This window comes from Anopheles gambiae, chromosome 2 (assembly GCF_943734735.2).
Source record: "Anopheles gambiae chromosome 2, idAnoGambNW_F1_1, whole genome shotgun sequence".
Classification (NCBI taxonomy): domain Eukaryota; kingdom Metazoa; phylum Arthropoda; class Insecta; order Diptera; family Culicidae; genus Anopheles; species Anopheles gambiae.
In genome coordinates, this window is record NC_064601.1 from 19,912,728 (window position 1) to 19,932,562 (window position 19,835).

Genomic DNA, 19,835 nt, shown 5'->3' on the forward strand with positions numbered 1-19,835 from the left:
TAATTGAATTCTGTACCTTCACACAAACCATCCCCCGACGCTGCTGGAAGGAGGTTTTCGGCATTTTCCAGTTGATGATTTTGCCGTTTATTACATTTCCACGTTGCCCTGTCGCCCTCTGCCCCCCGCATTTTGCTCCCGGCGGGGGGCTTGTTACGAGCGTACAGCCAACCGCACAACCCCAGGAGTCCCAGCATCATGACAGAGTGCTGTGACATGGAAATAAATCACAGCTCCAATCGAGCGTCCAGCATCGTTGCCTTTCCCCGCCAAAAGGACACCAGCTCCTTCGACCTTTGATGCCGGGGAGATCGAACGCCAAGAAGCGTGGTCATGTGTGTGTGTTTTTTTTGGTTTGTTCTTTTCTCAGAAATGATGTAATTTCTTCGGGAGCCCTTTGACAAACGCCTAGCATCGGTCTCCTCCTTCCGCGGCACATCGCACAGCACTGATAAAAGCATTAGTGAACCGTTTGTTCGACCGTTGTGCGCGTCTCCGTTGCGCTAGCAAGTGATTGGAGTATGTTCGTGTTCGTGGTTTCCCTTTTTTTTTGTAACCATCGAAAACGAGTCCAAACGGCGAAGGTGCCGGTTTGAGAGTGGACATCCTGCCATGCTTTTCGGGCTGAAAGCGTACACATTTTCGGTGTCCCGCCACAGTACACAGCACAGGGAAAGGATTTAAGCACAGGTGAGCTTCGGGTCTGGGGGGTGCGATGGAACGTTGGTTAGCGCGACGGGGATGAGGAAGGGTTGAGGAGGACTCTTCTTTTTTGTGTGAAAACCGGAACCGAAACTTTTGAACAAGTTGGAAAGTAATTTAAAAGATTTCACCCCTCCACCTCCCTGTGCCCCCTCGAGTCTTCGTCCTTCCAGCACGCGTGGAAACTGAAATGAGTTCCAGTTCGCTTTCGGTTGGCATTGCGGTACACACAAACGTGTCCTGTCTCCCCCAAGCCACCGTTTTTCTCAAGATGTAAGAAATTAATCGTGTGAAGAAATGTGGAAAATTGTGAAATATTTGTGTCGCCTTAAGCAAACTTCTCTTGTGTTTGTGACCAACTCCATTACACAGTGTTGGCTGTAAAACGCGCTCCCTTGCTACCCTTGCTGTAGTTCTACGCTGTGTTTTCGGTGCAGTACGGAGAGCAAAGTAATAGTTTCTACATGTGCTGCAAAGCTGGCAAAGTTAATGCAATTACAACCGAAAATAAATCATTCTGAAGGCAAATGGCAAGCTGTTTTTCAAACTGACAGTAGTAGACTGTTTCACAATGGTAGGATTGAACCCTATTAGTTCTAATTTAATTTCAATTTGATTTTTTTTACGAAACATTACATTAAATGCACTTAATTTTACTTACCTATTATTGATGTACAATTTGTTGAATTAATCTACATTGATAATAACAAATCAGACACTTATCAAGCTGTTTTCTTTCACTTTCAGGTGTGTAATCCCATCATCCGGTTTTCGCAACGCCATTCTGCTCCATCCATCCGCACACACACACATCGACCCAGGTATGGTGCCGTCAGCCGCGGTGGACAAAGTTGTTCGATTAATTAAAGTTCTTATTTATTGCTCTCGTTTCCGGCGCTTGATGAGATGCGCCAGCCACCAACAAAATAGTCCGAAAATTTGTACCGTGCGGTTTCCTCCCTCTCCGGGATGACCGTATCTGTCCGTTCTCTCCTTCCCTTGCGTACCTCCAAGCTTTTGATGGGATCCTATTTGTAAAACCGCACACCAAACGCGTTCCCATCAACCCACAAACCCCTTAAACCGGACAAACGATGGTGTAAATCCTGGACGATGGCTTCCGAGTTTCGGCACTGTCTGTACCGCGCTTTATTTTCGGTTTCGGCGTCGCATCCTGTCCCATCCCCGGGGGTGGGGAGGGATAGGTTAGCTGGTTGAAAAGGGCGATCCCAGAATCGTCTCCACATCCGGTGGTGTGTCCACCCATCGCACAGTCTTTGGATTACCTCAATTTGTTTTGTATCGTTTGCTCATCCCTTCGATCAGCGATGGTGGACCAGCGATGGTGCAAACGGACACCACCACCGGTACAGGAGAAATGATGCAAAGATGAAACAAAAGCACCGAAATCCCCGCAACCGGCTACGACTTTATCTTTATCGATTACATCGACTCGAAGAGCTGCTCGACCGTTGTTCTCGTGGGGCTCCACATTACATGTGGCAAATGTCCCAGCACGGCGGCTTTTGGTCCATTTTGAACGGGTTCATTCGATACAATCGAATAGAGCTCACAGTTGGTTGGATATCCTTTCGTAAAGCAGTTTCAAAGGAAAGATAATGATGATGATGATGGTGGTGGTGGCGATGACGTCGTTGTTGTTTGAGATTTAAAGCACCCGAAATGGTGGCATTGTGCCATTACACATTACTTCCGGTTGGAAGAAAACCACCATCGTCTTACCTTTATGTGGCAATACGAATCTTTGCCCCGGTGACGATGGAATCGTTCCAGCCGGCAGGCGGCCGGGCGCTTTGAACAGTATCGCTCGAAACACGTTTGATCACCCGGCTGGAAATCGATCGATTTCCGGTACCCCGGCCCCGGTTTGCAGCCATTCTTTGGCTGTCTTGTCTCTCTCTCTCTTTCTCTCTCTCTCTCTCTCTCTCTCGCTCTCTCTCTCTCTCTCTCTCTCTCTATCTCCCTCTCTCTCGCTATTGCTACGTGAGACTTTCATATTTATAAACACACCGAACTGTCATTAAAAGCTCATAATTTATTCGAACCCAAGATTCGGCTAGCTGGGGAGCGCGCACTGGTCCCGTCCATTTCAGGTTCGAAGCAATTCGTTATCGGGACCTCGATTTCGTTCAGTGTGGGACCTACTGTTTCGTTCGTTTAGGACACACGGTCAACCACACACACACACAAACATTTATAAGGAGAGACACATACATTAGATGTGAGGGAACCACTATCACTGCTGGTGTAGACAATTTTAAGTATTGGCTGTGCACGACAAACATCGGCACGGGGAAAGGCACTGGTGGGCCCGCTGGAAGCAATGACGCAACAGCTCATTTGCTATCGGAAGTTTTTCTTTTTTCGGGGCGTTCGTTTTTGCTTCGAGTGCTTCAAAAGATAGAGCTGCATCGTCAACGGAATGGTGTGTGCAACCATTGCGCCTTGGACCGACCGACGCTTGGCAGTGGCAAAAGACCTATATCGAAACCACATCGACAAAGACCCGGCACCAGCGTACCATTGCGAGCCACCCTCGCGGGACTGTTGCTGCAGCAGTAAAAAGAGAGAGAGAGAGAGAGGGAGAGCGAGAGACAGACAGAGAGAAAGAGGCAAGTTCATCGATGGAAAATAATGTTTGTGCAAATTATCATCACATTTTGCTTCGCCGGTTGTGCATATCCTGGTGTATATGCCTGTTTTCGGTGTGCCTAATGTCACCGGAAGAGGCAGCGTTACGATTTCACCAGGCGCAGGTACCGGAATAGAACATTTTTCTTCCTTTCCTCTCCACTGCACCCCTACCATGCAAGAGGATGCGCATGTGAGTGTGTCTGTGTGGTCATGTTTATAGTGCTTCAGGGAGTTGTAGTGCTTGGACTATTTCATACATTTTTCATCTGTCTGCAATGAAGCGACGGAAAAAAGGGTTGGGTAGCGTCGTGCAGGGTCGGTCCCGTTGCGATCCAGACTATATGCGGACTATTTTATACGAAAGTTGATTCCTTTTTTGTGGTGGTTGTTGTTGTTACTGGCATTTGCTTGCTAGATCTGTCGTTCGTTTCGTGCCATTGGCCAAAATGGGAACGTAAAAACGCCAACACAGGCAAAAGGTGGTTGCTGTTTTGTTAGCCTATGTTTGCCTCCCAATGTTGTACCGCTGCTGCTGCTCCGTTTATTCATTTTCCATACGGCGACGGTGGTGGTATCACGGCGGCGGCGGCAGTGTGAAATTTGCGCAAGATGGCTTTCCATCGTCCGGGTCGTTTTTCAACGGAATTGTAAGTACATTTGCGCCTGACATCTGAGGTCACATTCGGGGAACGGAGTCGTAAACTTCTTCACCTTTGCAAACGCAAAGCAGAGGAGAAAGAATGATAGAGCAAAAGCAAAAAGGTGATGCTTTTCTTTTGCATTTCCCTACAGCGCTCGGATTTCCATAAGCTTCGCGTACGTTTTCAAACTTTCCCCCTTCTGTTGAACTTAAAAGTGCATAAATATTGACCGTGTTTTGTTGGTGTCTCGCCCGAAAAGAAAGAGAGAGAGAGAGATTGACAGCAAAAAAAAACCAAATGTCACCGCCTGCATTGTGTTGCATGGAAAACTTGCATTTCAGTTGGTCGTCAGTAGGTGTTGATCCACCTTGCGACAAGTAAAACGAACCTTTCCAACACAGGTACAGGCTTTAGTGGCACACCGGAAGGTGTGGTTATGTTAAAGCAACACCTCATACCTTCAGGCACACAAACACGAAAAAAAAAACAAAAACATAAAACTACACCATAACGAAAACAGCAGTAGGATGCCACAACGTACTGTTCCGTCTCTTTTGCTCAACGTTTTTCATCGTTTTCGTAGAATGCGGAATGAAAAACTTCTCCTAGAATTCCCATTTATCTTGCAACCTTTACCGCCCTCCACACCCTAAAAGACCGCCCCGTTTTGGAACAAATCGTACGTCTGTTGAGGTCAAGATTTTATGTACTGCCCGTTTTTGTGGGTGCCACAGCAGTCGCGCTGCTCCTCCTGCGAGAACTCTGGTTCCTTCCACCTTGCAAATGACCAGGTCCGAGCTAGCAGCAAACACCGGGAAGAGCCAGGGTCGTTTAGTGCGGGAAATTTATTAACCATCATCGAATTGTAAAAGTTCGATAGCCATTATTCGGCCGTTTCGGGACACCGCGGGATCATATTAGTAAGTTAACCTTTTTACTACCCGCCCACTCCGGCCACGCCGCGGATATAATGGACTTACTTATCCAATAAATTTCTTTCTCTCTCTCTCTCTCTCCCCCGTCCCCGTAGTGCCCAGCGTTCCTTGCGCTGGTGCTTGTTCGTTGGCTGCTCTAGGGCACACTAATAATGATAATAAAAAAGAGGAACAGAAACCGTAATCGTGCAATCTTGCCTGAACCGTGCCCAATTCTGCTGCCCTCCCCAGAAAAGGAAAAAATGGAAAGCAGCAGAAATACGAAAAAAAATACGACGCGCGAAAGAATGTGCGTTTCCCGGGGGATCATTGGTCGCACTTCCCCAATGACCATATTTTCAGTAATGGGTCATATTTTATAGACTTTGAATAAAAATAAAGCTTCCGCCATATGCTCCGACCCTTCGCGGAGGGGAGTGGGGGGTGTTCAGTAGCGCAGGGTTAGAGGCTAAGGGTGGTCGAACTCTCGCCCCGCCGGCAGCAAACCAGCAGCGCGTGAAGAGAAGGATATAGCCGACCGTACTGGGCCGCCGTTTATCGCCCCGGGGCTGGCGGCATATTCTGGTGAAGGTTTGATAAAATTTACGATCTTCTCTTGCCGCGTCCCTCCACCGCAGTGACCGCAGCGTGCTACGCAGTAACGCTCAACGATGCGGTGGCTTTCCACTGATGTCCTCTTTTTACCCTTCGCCCGTTCGTTCAATCTAATGCGAATCCATCCCGCGCTGCAAGTGTCAGCGCGAAATGAAGAAATTATGAAAGAGTGTGTTGGGGCGTTAGGACAGGCTGGGGAAGGATTATGCGCCCCAGCATTGCCCTCCCGCTGGGCACCGTTTCAAACAAAGTGTTAATAAATTACCTGATCCCCGGCCCAGGGACGGCATATCGCGTCACGCCACGAGCCTTATCGTAACCGGCGCAGCCTTTTTGACTAACCATAATTCCACGGATCAACTGGCGGCGCTGATCAATGCTTTTGATGATGATGAGGATGACGATGATGAAAGCGATGATAATAATGATTGAAAGTGTAAAAAAGAGGAATAGACGGCAGTTGCATACTGATTGTATCGCGAATTTCAATCGCGGATGTACGGACGGATGAGTATACGGCACAAATACAGATGGCACTTGCAAGGGCAAAAATGAGATAAAGAGAATTCTTCCTTGACCCGTTATGAACGATTCGAGGCTAAAGGTTAATTGCGTTGATAGAGCAAATTTGTGCCATTGTCGGGATGCGCACATAATGGGTTAAAAATGATAATGGTTTAAACGAATTATATATTTGATATAAACTGCTTCCACTCGTTGAACGGTTCTCTTTAAATTTACCAGTTAAAGCTTTCCTTCGAATTATTTAAAAAGGATCTCGTTTAAAAGCGTCCCTAAACTTTGTATCGCTATTTTATTCCTTTTTTTTTTTGGTACAAATTTGGCAAAGCTTTGCTGCTGTTTTAATGTTTGCCTTTTTGCTTCGGTGCATCACAAAATCGGGTGCCCCGGGAAGCCTTCCGAAACTCGTTAGCGAAGAAACTAAATTAGTGCCACCCTGTCAGGCATGTTTACGATTTATGGGTAATTACTGCACTCCGTAATGGACAGGAAGCGACGTTGTCGTTGCGCAAAAAGTATACTTACGCCCCACAACGCTGCTGTGCTGCTCTCCTCGCTGTGCTCACCTTGCAAAGTTTGGCTGTCATTTTCAAAAACCGTTTTGCCGAAATGAAATATCGTTTTATGATAGTGTTATGAATCGTAGCGATGGCGTCTGTAAATGAAAAGTTAAGAGCACGAAGCCAACGGTTGACCCTGAGCGTCACAACAACAACAAAAAAACTGCTCGGAAATTAAGTAGCAATTTATTTATTTCTCGTCCAATTTATTTTTGACTCCGTCTCAAAAACCCATCTTCGAGACCTTTTGAACGGTTGATACGAGTTGATCATATATTTCAGTGATGCATTAACATGATTTAGTTAATATCCATGACATATGTGACTGAATCAGTCGCGCAACCACAGTGTGAAAGCGTAGTAGTAGTGAGCCCTTAAGGAAGAACAAAACAAACTTCGATCGATAGAAAACAATCTTACCCAAAACGTGCCGCTACCGTGGCGAGCAGAACCGGTCTCGATTCATTACTATGCACGTCTCGATCTGCTCGCAATCCCATCAACTCGTGCGCGTTGCGAACGTCTGGCGCTACGCGTATATGTCTAGCGCGTGTACGTACCGCCAAAGATGTGTTATCATTACGCATTAAGTGGCACGGTTTGCCCATTCTGTGCCGAAGCCTGAAACTGAATCCTCACGTTTCCGACCAGTAAGGGCATCCGAACAAGCGCACGTCGCGAATGTAAACGTTGCTTTCCAGTGGCATGCGTACGCGAATGCAAATTCCGCGCCAAACCCTTGCCGTACACGGACACTCTGACAACAATTAACATCCCGCGATCGTTATCTTGATTTGTGCGTGCAGTTTACCAACGTGCGCGTTCCGTTGGCCGTCGGCCGGCTGCCATGCCTTTCTTTGGGCCGCTGGAGCTCTAACGAGTGCGGCCAACATATTACGTACGATGGGATGCAGACCGGCACACTGATTCGGTACGTGCAATAAATTTAATTACACAAGCATTCACCATCGCGCTGTGTCATCGGCGCGCGAGTCTCGTCGGCTCGGTGGACAATGCATGGACAATGTGTGGTGCATGGTTTATGGGCTCGGACTCACGGCGTTCCTGCTGGCTCCGGCTCTTACGTCACAGTAGTACCCAGTCGTCACCATGGCGACAGTGGTCACTTCGGCTACGGGCAGAGGTCTGTATACGCTTTTCATATTCTTGGCGGATTCCCACCGGGTGTGTGGGTCACGTTTCTTTGTGTGCCAGTTTCTTCCCTTTGGTGTTGCACCCGCACAGAGAGCACAGAAAGCGTCTCTGTCTTTCCACACAAAGCGAAACCGTCAACGAGTTATGATGGGACGTTTTAAAAATTCATTTGTCACGACGCAATCAACCGCAAAACTTTGCCCGTACGGCCCAACGCGGCACGAACGGCGGGCGCCGCGTGCACATATTGGCCGTGGCTGGATGGTAGCCCGATGACCGGAATCAATAATTTACACAAGAGCGCGCGCATGGCAATCTGCGGACGCTCTTTTGTGTAGTTACATGCAAGTGTGAGTATGTGTGTGTGTGATTAAGGTTTGACAAAGGAAGGGAACCATCGAATGACAAGGACGTCACGGGCTTTGAAGATGTACAATGGAGTAAACAGCTTGCACATAACGGTGGTCGTAATTTCCTGGCGCGACAGCTGTGCGCTATGCTGACCAAGAGAAGTTGCACAGTTTGATGTGCGCTCTGGCGGTGGCTCGTTTTGGGGCCGGCAACATCGGTTCCCTGGCATGCACACCCGTCGTACGAATTCTGGCCCGGTTTGTCCATTAGGACAGGTCGTCATCACATCACGACACAGGCCGGGGCTCCCATGGCTGCATTGGCTCGAGCTCAAACCCCTTGAAACGTTCTTCCTTCGGGAGGGACACACTCTTTCGGTGTCCTTTACCAGCTCGGTGTACGACGTTCGAGGTAGTTGCTTTATCTTGTTTGTTCGTTGCGTTATGATCCCTCCTTTCCATCGAGTCTGCTCGCCGTTTCTAACCCAAACCCCATCCGCAAGGAAAGGTTTTGCTAGCTTTTGAGCAAAGCCAAGCGCCCGGATTCGGCAACGACCTGTCGATTTTTTCACTTCTTGTATGTCGACCGGGCGAAATATGTTCAGTATGTGTGGCACGTCCCCGAACGGATGCTCCAAATGGGTTCACTTACAATTTCGGAACGTTTTCTGTCTTATGGTCATCCTACGGTGACTGAGCATTCCACTGCGTTGGTGTAGGCCGTGGAGGATAACACACCCGAAACGTGGTTGCACAAACTTGGGGAGAGCTGCTGAAAGGGAGCAGGATGAGAACGAGACCTGTCTAACGATTTAATTACATAATTTAGTATAGTTTGCCTCCCTTCCCTCCCTCGCCGGTCGATATAAACGCAAAGCAAAAAAGATGCTCCAGTTTCTGGCGAGGCCAAATGTCTTGGAAAAAGTCGAAAATCCGTTAAAAGGCTGTGCTGCGCCTGCCTCCTCCCCATCACGTAATGCGTTTTATGGCAGGAGGGGAAAGAAACGACTGGTAAGTTTTGATGGGGAAGGCAAACCATTGGCCAAATGATTTCATCTGAAGAATGTCTACATTGAGCGCCCGGTGATGCCTGGGGTGGGGGTGGGGGGTGGTTTGGTGCGGGCCGCGTACTGGTTTGGAAATTGGCTTTTAATAGGGTGTATGAATGGTGTGCGCTCGTTTCGGGCTCCATTACGGGGTACGGGGTTTTTCTCCTGTTTCAGTGAGGATCTCCGGGTGCGGAAGAGCGACGAAGCGCCGAGCAAATTGGTGGTAAAATTTGGCGAGAGCGGCTCGAGAGGAATTAGTGCCAATCAGCAGCAGCAGCAGCAGCTTGCTGTGGAAGGAAATGAAAATGGAATGAAGCGCTCACGCATCGGTTTGGAATTGTGTTGTGGCTGCTTGCTGCCCAACGCTCGACAGAGCGTACCCCGTGATATCGCAGCGTGTGGAAAAGGATGGAAATAAAGTTTTACGATAATTGTGAGCAGAGTGGCAAAGCGCTGTGTCTTAAGTGTGGCCCAAGGAGAAAGAGTGCCAAAGTGTGGGCTCTTTTCGGGCGAGCTCGGCTCTGGGGGTGTGCGTGCTTTTAAAGCGTACCCGTTTGCAAGTAAGTTGGCTGCTATTTTAAGGCTCGTTGACTAATGCCCACTGAACGTAATGTGACGAAAAGGCGAAAATACTAACAGCAAACATACCATTTCCTCGATGACAGTCGTCTTTTGTATTTAATGTGATTTAGTGCCCTTTCATTTTTCGCTTCTACGAATATAGCGAGTAGAATATTCACCATACACACGCGCCATCCAAGCCAATATTAATATTAAACCAATTAGTTTAATAATTGTGACTGGTTCGGGAAAAAAACAATATTCCCATTCGAAGGGTACAATAGCTGCCCCTTCCAGTCGAACGGTTTATATTATGATAAAACTTTGCACAGATACCGTATGGCACATGAATAAAAGAAGAGTTAGACCTCCTGTACCAGCCGGTGGAGCCATTATGTTGCTTTGCAATGGAGCAGCCCAGTAGCTTATGAATGTTACATGGAGGCGCCAGGTGTCTTTCACCAACCTTCAATAAACTGAACCGTCCTCGAGTTAGAGCGCACATCGCACCATCAGGGATGTGAGGAACAAATGCAAACACACACACACGCACACGATGGGGACGATTAGGCCGATGGCTTATCGCATTACAAGATGGCATCAGCACACATTCAATTCCATCACTTCGCGCTGTAAAACGCTTCCGCAAAACCGGTGGATTACCATCATGCGTGAATGTTTTATTACTGATTAATGAGAAAAGTATGCTCGTAAAATAGCACTTCGCAGCGCAACAGTGCGCACTCTGCTTGGCACACATTATTATACGTAGCAGGAAGTAGCGCACACTTCCCCAGCGGAAGAATGTTGTGGCTATTGTTGTGGAATGGCGGGAATGGCTGGCATGTGCGACGCATTAGTACTGCATTAATGGCGCAGTTGATGCACAAGGGAATGGGTCGATACATACATAAATCCCACCCTTAATGGGACTTAAAACTAGACACTTAATCATAATTTTAAATCCTCCCCTTTCATCCCCATCTGCGCCATTTGCACGGTCGATTGATGTAAGGATTTCGGTTTGGCTGCCGAAGGTGGATTAAAGAAAGGATCGTTTTGGGGCGGTTAATGTGTGATTTATCGTTGAGAGAAATTCTTGTCTTTGCTTTTTAATGCTTAGTATTGCTTCCCATCTTGTGCTTGGCGCTCATAAATGGAATTATGATTTTCCTCCGGCTATCAGTTATGATCTCAATTGAGTAGCATTACTTTTATGCAACCAATACCAGCAGCACAGAGGAACACACGGTGTTCTCCAAGCGACAAAATTAAACGAGCAATTCCAATGCCGCACAGTTTTCCCCCGAACGGGACAAGGGTGATGTAATTAAATATCCTGCCCTCCCCTGTAATACAATTACGGGACGACCGGTTCGAGTATCGCTCTGGTAGCACTGCTGCCAAACAAAGTGATGCTGCCAGTGTCCATCGGTTGACACCGATATGATGCAACAACCGTTCCGGGCCTGTTCTACCCTGCTCTCTGAACAACTGAAATATTATGTTCTACCGAATTGAACCAAATGGCTCGGCTTTCATAGGCCAATTACTTCGCCATTGTGAGTGCCATATTCCGTAACAGGGGCTAAACTTTTGTAATTTGCATGCACGGTACGTGTCGTAAAGTGTGGTACACTCACATACACATCCTTCGGCCAGAGCCGTTCCAGTGGCGCATAGTTTTACGATGCACTCGGCCAGATTGCATGCCTTCAATCGCTGCGGGAGGGCATAAAGGGGGGGGGGAGTATGGGGTACCAGGAGCCGAAAGTTTAATTGAATAACCGTCTACGGCACTCAATGTGATGCGGGTGCGATCGAGCAAGCGCTTGAGATCCTTTCGACACGTCGTCAACCCATACTCTGCTAAGCCTGTCTCGGGCCTGGCAGGGGTAGCAGGGCGGCCTACACGGGACCATTCCATGGGTGCAGTTGGCACTCGTAATTTATTTCATTAAGGTGAATGTCTCCAAACAAACCACAATGATTATTAGTTCGACGTGCACATCCCGACAATGGAATGGAATGCATTCGGTGGGAAGAGCGTGCTGTCTGCGGCGGGCGAGAAGATTGTAGAGGTAAAGTAATTGCATTTTATGATGCGCACACGGGCGGTCTTAATGACTCAAAGCTTCTTCAGTGGACCTCGGAACAGTGGTCGTGATGTGGTATTTGGAAGTGCTTGTGTTCAGGCCGCTAGAGCAAGCTCGTGGCATAGTTTTGCTTCAGCGGGCTGCCACGGCTGCATTTGAAATCACATTGTTGTGCTAATTGAATTTTAACAATGCATATCACTCGTGCGTTGCGTGTACCTTCGGTGGGCTTGGTTTGGGAGAATGACATTGGTGAAAACGCTTTGATACGTTGCTAAAATGGTTGTATTATTTTTTGAATATGCTACTGTAGTAGCGAATTCAAAGCAAGAGCAAGTAGTACGTGTAACATAACATGATTAAAGTGTGAGCTTAACGATCGATACAAGGGAAAAGAATCAATTCCACCAAACCCATTCACGACACACATCGGAGTGGTCAAAGTGTAGCAAAGCAACCACATCAACCACTGCATTGTTTGTTGATCGAATCACGTGCTACGTTTGCGGTACCTGTTAAAACCCCGTACCCCGTATTCAGTGATGAACATCGTACCAAAGTGCAAAATCTATTACCATATTACGAAAGCAAAATGTGTCGGTGCGGTACTGCTTGTCTGCTTACTTTTTGCTATTTGCCTCTCAAACCTCTCTCCACAACCACCTCGTCAGCCACCATCGGGTAGCTGGAATGTACAACAAGACAACCATCAAATTGACGTTTTCTTCGAATCCGATGGTGCGCGCTCGAGAGCCGTAAGTGTGAAACGTTGTTGCTCTGTTGCTGTTATTGCATTACCTGCAATCCTTTTTCTACTGCTGCTACACACCGCCTGTTGTACGAGATGGAAATGTGATGGAAGCAGCATACGCAAACACTATCGCAGCACACAGCGCAAGACGCAAGACCATAGCACGCGCTTTATGTTATTCGTGAAGCGTCAAACATTCACTTTTCGTGAGGAGATTCAATTTTATGATAATGGCGCAAACCGAACTCTTCGATTCGATTGCGATTGCTTATCACACCGGCATGGTTGCTACAGTTTTGGTACGCTTTGCTATATGTGTGTGTGTTGGTGTGTTTGAAGATTTCATACTAAACCAAACAGACACGGCTAAGCGAAAAACAATGGCCAATCGTCTTTGTTTTCGGGATCGTTTGTATTTGGTGATTCCGGAATGGGTTCAGTTTATTCGTATATTTTGGCTCGATTGCGGGAAGGTCGTGTTTAGATGGACGCGCACAGTTCGGCGGAAGTCGTTCGATAAGCTTGCTCTTCATTGATAATTGAATTTCCCAGCAATAGTGATTTGATCGGTACAGTGAGCGATAACAATCAATTGGTCAGTGGACTCTGTAGTCGTTAGCAAAGGACGTTAGGAAAAATAGGATCGTTTTGAAGAAAAAAACCTACGTAACGAAGGAAAGCGAACCAATCGAATCGAACAAACAATGTAAATTTGTGATCACAGTTTTTTGTTTGCCCTCCTCGGGGCTCGGGATTTCAGGCGCAACATTGAAACCCTACACGCAAGTCTCGTTCAAAGGTAAACCTTTTAAGCCCCCCCTTCACAGAGACTATCAGATTTCATTAACGTACTCGCTTCTTAGCGCTTTGCTACGTCTTCTCTGTCAATTAATCATACTTTCATGGCCACGTTCAAAACAGTACCCAGAGTATGCAAAGGCATGCAATGCACGTGTGTGCCTTAATGGAATTGAAAACGTTTGAACAGCTTAATCGCTTCTCTTGCGCATCCACTGGACGTGCACAGCACTGCGTGCGTTGGTTTGCATGTCGCCAATCTGTAATTATTTATCGATACAACCGGTGTTCGTCGAACGCGCGCGACCAGTTGGTCGGGCAGCGTTTCTCGTTCGCCAAGGGGCAATAAACAATACATGCAGCACCCGTCGGCTGCCTTTTCCTCGCGAGCCCCTCCAACTGCGAGAATGAAACAATATTTCTCTTTTACAGTGACTGCTCGCAAAGCACCCTGTGCCAAAGACAGCTTGTAAAGGCATATAAGGCACCTATCAGGCACTAGGCTTTCATGCCGCATAGTTTTGTGTTAGCTGGTTCATTATCAAGCGATAGAGCAGAAGCCCGCAGTAGCGAGCGGAACGTACAGCCATTTTCTAATCGTAATTTAATTGCACCCCCTCCCCTTGGCACACTATTGTCCGTTGTTCCACACAGCAACACAGCTACACAGGTTAAAAGTTGTGTCCTCTCGATCGATTCGAAAATGACGAACGCGCAGCAATTCCGGGAACAAAAGGGAAATATGTTTTCCATCCCGTCGCCCGTTCCACCGCCCATCGGAAACGGGGTTTGGTGATGAATCTGCCTTACACCAGCATACGTAAACGATAATAACGATCCCTCGTTCCGTCGGCTCCGATATCCGATGGCTCGCATGGCGCATGGGTGTCCCATGACTAGCGACCAGCGAATGCACAGCGCTTCCCGTGCACATCGGCACATCGTGCATTGTACGCGCGTGTGTTCCGCGACACCATATCGATGCTCGGTGCCGGCGAATGTCATACCAATGACATACCGAACACATGTACAGTCACCATCACCATCAGGCAATTGGTAGCGTTGTTGATGTTCGATTATTATTGTCATGATCGTGATGATGATGATGATGCCCCGTGCTCGTCTGCCATTTGTTTGACATACACAGTGCAGTGACATCGTAATCTTTGGACATGCCAGTGAGCGCATGTCTCACACACCCGCATGCTCACATCATTCCGGAACAGTGATGTGCACCGCCGGCAGAGATGCAACGCGACTGCATGGGAGTTTAAATTGATGAATTAACGAGCAATTAGAGTGACCTTATTTCATTTGTGCCTGTGTCATGTGTCGGTTTGGGTAGGAATGAGCTTGGCAAATCGATGTGTACTCTAGTTGTACCTAGTCAGTTGAACAATTATTGATCAGTGTGTATGTGTGTTGATTTGCTGTCGATTGTTTTTTTAGATGATTGTATGCATTTGGTTAATAGCAGCTTGGATTTGAATTTAAATTCGGCTTCATCCAACTTGAAGTATGAATAAGGCTTAAAGCCGTTTGCATTTAACACAGGTACGGCTTTGCCTGTCCAACTGCACAAACCAACGCTCCATCAACTTGCATTTGCCAGTTTTATAGTTCTATTTTTTTTTTTTTTTGTTATCTTCCACTAATGCGCCACAGTAGTCCGACTTTTCTACGAATCAAACACAAAACAAAGAATAAACTTACCATGATGCCCACAAAACTGCATTGTTTCTTTTTACCGAGCGGAGTAAAAGTTTCTCTCCCCCCACCAGACATTGCAGCATCCGGTGAAAATGTAAAACAGCAGCAGTGCACATTTAACACCCGTACTACCATGTTTCCGTGAAAGTAGCAGTTCAAAATTGTTCAACTATTCAAATCTCTTGCGAGACAGCTGGCTTAACGGCATACTAGCCAATCCTGTCAGACATGAAAAAGAACACGCTTGTCGCAGCAGCAGCAGCAGCAGCAAGCTGCAGTCGGCAACCTGCAACTGACACACTGTTTCCCCCCCTCGGCAGCTCGCTTGGTGGGCAAGGCAAGTAGATTTAATGGACAAAAATACTTGGAAAACCCATTTTGTAATTAGTAAGTAAACATTCACCGCCGTGGGGAACGGGCAAGAGAAGAATGGGCCAACCATCCGCTCGAGGCATACCGCAACAGTAGTCAGTAGAAGTACAGTAGGAGGGAGAGATGAGTTTCTGTTGCTACTGCTACTGCAGCTGTTGCGGTGGTACTAATCCCCTGCCTGGTTCTAAGAAGTTGAACGACCACCGGAAAGCATGAGGTTTGTTTGATCGTGTTTTATTTTCACCGACACGCGTCAATGCGTTCAGCAGCAGCAGCAGCAGCAGTAACAGAATGTGCTGTTCGGTACCCTTATCCTCCTCATCATCATCATGATTGGGTGCCGGTGGTGTGGTTTTACCTTTGTTGAGTCGTTTAAGATCGTTGATTAGCTTTTGCAACGGTTCGTTGGGAAAGATTTGATTGTGGTATAAAGCCCATTCATGGGAAGGGGGGAATGTCTAATTTTAGGCCACCCAAAACCCGCTCGCCTATCCCCCGGTTCGGTTTCGGCTGCTCTTCGGGCCTATTCTTCCGACAAGGGGATGGTTTTGATTCGTCATAAAATCCTACACGCACGCAACGCTACGATAATTTAATCAAACACACATTCCATCTGTCGTCTACTAGAGAACCAGTAGACCAGCCGTTTCACGTTCAGCATCGGCTTGCGGGGCTAGCAAGGTAGGTGGAAGACGTATCAATGTCAGAGTTGCGCAAGAGCGCAAGCACTGGGATTCCATCCACTCTCGCCCCCCCACAGTGATATGTAGATGGGAGAGCCTCAAAATAAGCGGATGAAATATGCTTATGCGATATCAATCAAGCGGTCATGCTAGAATGGTACGCGCGCCTTTATCATCGGTGTGTCAGGGTGCAAGACGAACCAACGTCAAACTCTGGCACATCATGCCATGATATGTGTGTATGTGAATTTGAAGCGAAACACTCGAAAGAAAAAAAATCGCTGCTCAGGTACAGGTGGGCCAGCCTACACAGATGCGCTAAGAACCCGGCGCAAACTTCCGCCAGCGAAACCTTCTTCAGGAAGTTCATGATTTATGATTGTTTCTGGTTATTGCCTCCCGGTAATGGCCATGATAAGGAAGGAATACAGCAAGCAGGTGGAGTCCGTTGGTGGTATGGAAGAGGCGCGAGCATCATATCTGTCACTTCCGTTATCTCATTGCCTAACGCTACACGGCGGGGAGCGATGGCGAAGGAAATCATCGTCAAACAATGGAACCCTTGGTAGCATAATAATTGTCATTTGAAGGATGCAAAGTAATAGTTTCTCCCTTCGAATAGAGGGAATACCTACAACATTCCCCATTCGATACGTTGCACGTACCGTATAGCGTCTTTGAACAAACCGAATTCGTTTCCCATTCGTAATGGTGTGGCATCCTACTACCTGTGTGCCGTTAATGGTTCGTTTTGCTGTGCGGAAATGGTACAAAACATCTTTGATAAGAGAGGTATTATGGTAAGAGCCAAAAAACAACCCCCCCCCCCCACCCTCCTGCCTGCGTTACTCTCCACACTCGACAAATCTCATCATCGAGCTGTAGAAGCCTACCTCCGGAGGCAAGCTGGGATGGAGCGCGAGTCTAAGCGTTCTTCGTTTGCTTTTACCGGCACACCGACGAACGAACCTCGGTCGAAGATAGCGCGATTTTGCGCTGGCATAAGTGCCCGCCGGGCATGTCGGGCAAATGATGACGGTAATAATGGTGTGTATTCGGCACACAAATTACGCGGCACCGTTCACGCGGCACTTCGCAGCGCTTCAGCGTGTGCCAAACGTGTGTAGCCGCCTTGTTGTAGGCAGCAGGCACACAAACACGCACACACGTTGGCAAACTTTAGGTTAACCACTGTCGGAAGCTTACTGCCGCCCGTTACCTTGCTGGTTTAGGGTGGGGAGGAAGAAGCATGACTATTCCCTACTCTCCAACCTCCACTTTGGCGTACCAAAGCAAACGATGCGATATTGTTATGTCCTGCAGAGACAGTGTGCCACCTGCGCCTGACATCCGCAGCGCGGGACGACGATGAGTATGACTTGCGAATGTGAAAATCATGCGTACGTGAGTGTCTGTGTGTCCGTGTAATCGGTGCGTTTTTGTCAGTTGTTTGGAGACCGTTTTTTGTTGTTGTTCGCATTCACTTCCACGTTTGAACTGTCATATTTTGTTCGAACAATATTTGAGTGGGCCTCCAATACGCCTGCTCCTCTTTTCTGGCCTTGGCGTGCGGCTGCCTACGGGTAAGTAAGCCACACGGCTCAGCAGCTACGGGGGGGATCCCACTGCTGATGGTGCACTTGGGCTATAAAACTACCACTCACGGCTACCACACGCGCACACGAGGAAGCGCATAGTCATTTCCCATGTGTGTTTCAGGGCGCTATTCGCATCGCATGATTGACGATTTAGTGCGTTGTTGCGAATGCGTGTAAAATCCCACCCATTTCGGGTGTACCTCTCAGTGCGACCAGTTTGAGCCGCCGAGGGGAAGTTGTGAAGGAGGACCAAGCTGGAAGGTGAAAAGTGCTACCGTATGCGGTTGTGATGCTTTTTAATCTGAAGTTATGTGGGTTGCTTTTGCGGCACATAAATATATATATACCACCACACCTTCAGTTGTGTGCTTTCGCCATCAGCTGGGTCACGCGTGTACACGTGTTTGTCGCTGGGCGTAACAAAAAAAGAAGGCATCGGACGTGCCGGGAGCGGAAGCGGATCGTAAATATCGCTCACCTGCAGTCTAAAGGTAATTGACATGCCAGAAAACCGATGCTCGTTACTGGTTATTGATTGTGCTTCATACATTTGTCATTGCTGGGGCGACGCGGTCGCGAAGAATGGATTAAATTGGGTAAGAGGGTGTCAGGTGTTGTTTGTGCAGAAAACATGGATTGGTGAGAGGATTGGTGTATGGGTATAAAAAACTGAATAATATTTTTATCCAACTCACTGCAATTTGTGAAGGAGCTTATACTAGTGCCGAATATGTGTGTTTAAAAGTTGAGCTTATTTTTCGGGTCGGGTAGCATTTTTCTTTTTTTATAATAACAAGTTTATGTTCATTTATTCCTCATGGCAAAACTTGTTTTTGTATCGCAATTGTTAAAGGTCGTAATAGTGAAATCAAACAACCTCCTTTTCACCTTACAAATCTGCAATGTAAGTAAGCGTTTTCTTGTAGCAAAATCCGTATCTTCCCTTTCCTTCCAGTTCAGTTCCGTTGATTGGTAACCCGGATTAAACATGACACATTTTGAGGGGTGATAATAAATTTCACTGCTCATTCAACGAATCTTGCTCTCGTGGAATGTATCAGTCCTCTAGGCCAAATCGCACAGCCAGCTAATGTCGTTAGTAACGATCGTTTCACGGTAAAAAAGCCACTAGCCGGGAACAACCGCCCCCAGGGGAAATTTTACTTCCCTTCCCGGTCACCAACTCTACCGATCGCCGGTCGGTACGATTGTCATCGTTTCGGCAATCACTTGTTGTAATGAAATTAGAAACAAATGCAATCAAACGAAACGCTCCGAAACTTGCCCTCACGCGACGTAAGTCGTCAGTCTTTGATAGCAGCTTGCTCCGAGGCCCCGAGGCCAGTTGGAACAGTCACTCGCATTCGCACCAGCCCGCTTTCAGTAGGTGGTAAGCTGTGGAAACTAGTTTTAATTAAATAGAGCTCAATAATTTGTCAAACTTCCGACCCGTTCGTCCCAACCGAAGGTTTCCTTCCTGTTCGCATCTGTTCGGGTGTTCGGGATGCGTGATAAAATGATGACACCGTTGTGTGAGTGTGTACGTGGCTTGTGGGGTTCCGGAACTTTGGGACAAAGGAGAGGAAGCTCATGAATGGGTTAAGCTGTTGATTGCTTTTCGAAATTGGATCCGGTCGAAATTTGCTAGCTTGTAAAGGCGTGTGTGCGTGTTGGAGTAAATGCTAAGTTGTGCTCAGGCAATTGATTTACTTGCTGTAAATCAAATAGAAAGTAGTCTGGTACCGGTTATTGCATCTACGTCTTGTCTACGGACCATTTGCATCTAATGCAAGAGGTTTGCACCATATTTAAAACATTTGGTTTATTGTTTATGTGTATCGATTCTAGAAAATTGTACCACACAGCCAGCTCATCAATAACATCCGGTGAGAAAGCTCGACGAGAAAGGGTAAACTTGGTTTCTTTGTTCTTCCAATACGATATGCGAAGCGTTTAAACTACACGAATTCATAGTGCAAAGGAGACTGTGCAACAGTGGTAGCAAGAGAAAGAATAAGGAAAGAGCACGGTTGCTTAAATCTCAGCTCGAAATGTCCTGCCGGTAGGTTGGCTCAAAATAAAATTGTAAACTTTACAGCATCC

At 47.3% G+C, this 19,835-nt stretch overlaps 1 protein-coding gene across 16 annotated transcripts in view; it reads left to right on the forward strand.

The window, feature by feature from the left end:
• LOC1273631 (uncharacterized) overlaps positions 1-19,835 on the forward strand; it is a 135,717-nt gene that overhangs the window by 101,550 nt on the left and 14,332 nt on the right. For 4 of the 16 annotated variants that reach the window (XM_061649188.1, XM_061649198.1, XM_061649191.1 and 1 more), the window contains one exon: positions 1,450-1,523. The exons of the other annotated variants lie outside the window; for them this stretch is intronic. The gene's annotated coding sequence lies outside the window, so the exon portion shown is untranslated. The remainder of the gene's footprint in view (positions 1-1,449; positions 1,524-19,835) is intronic. 16 annotated transcript variants of the gene reach the window in all.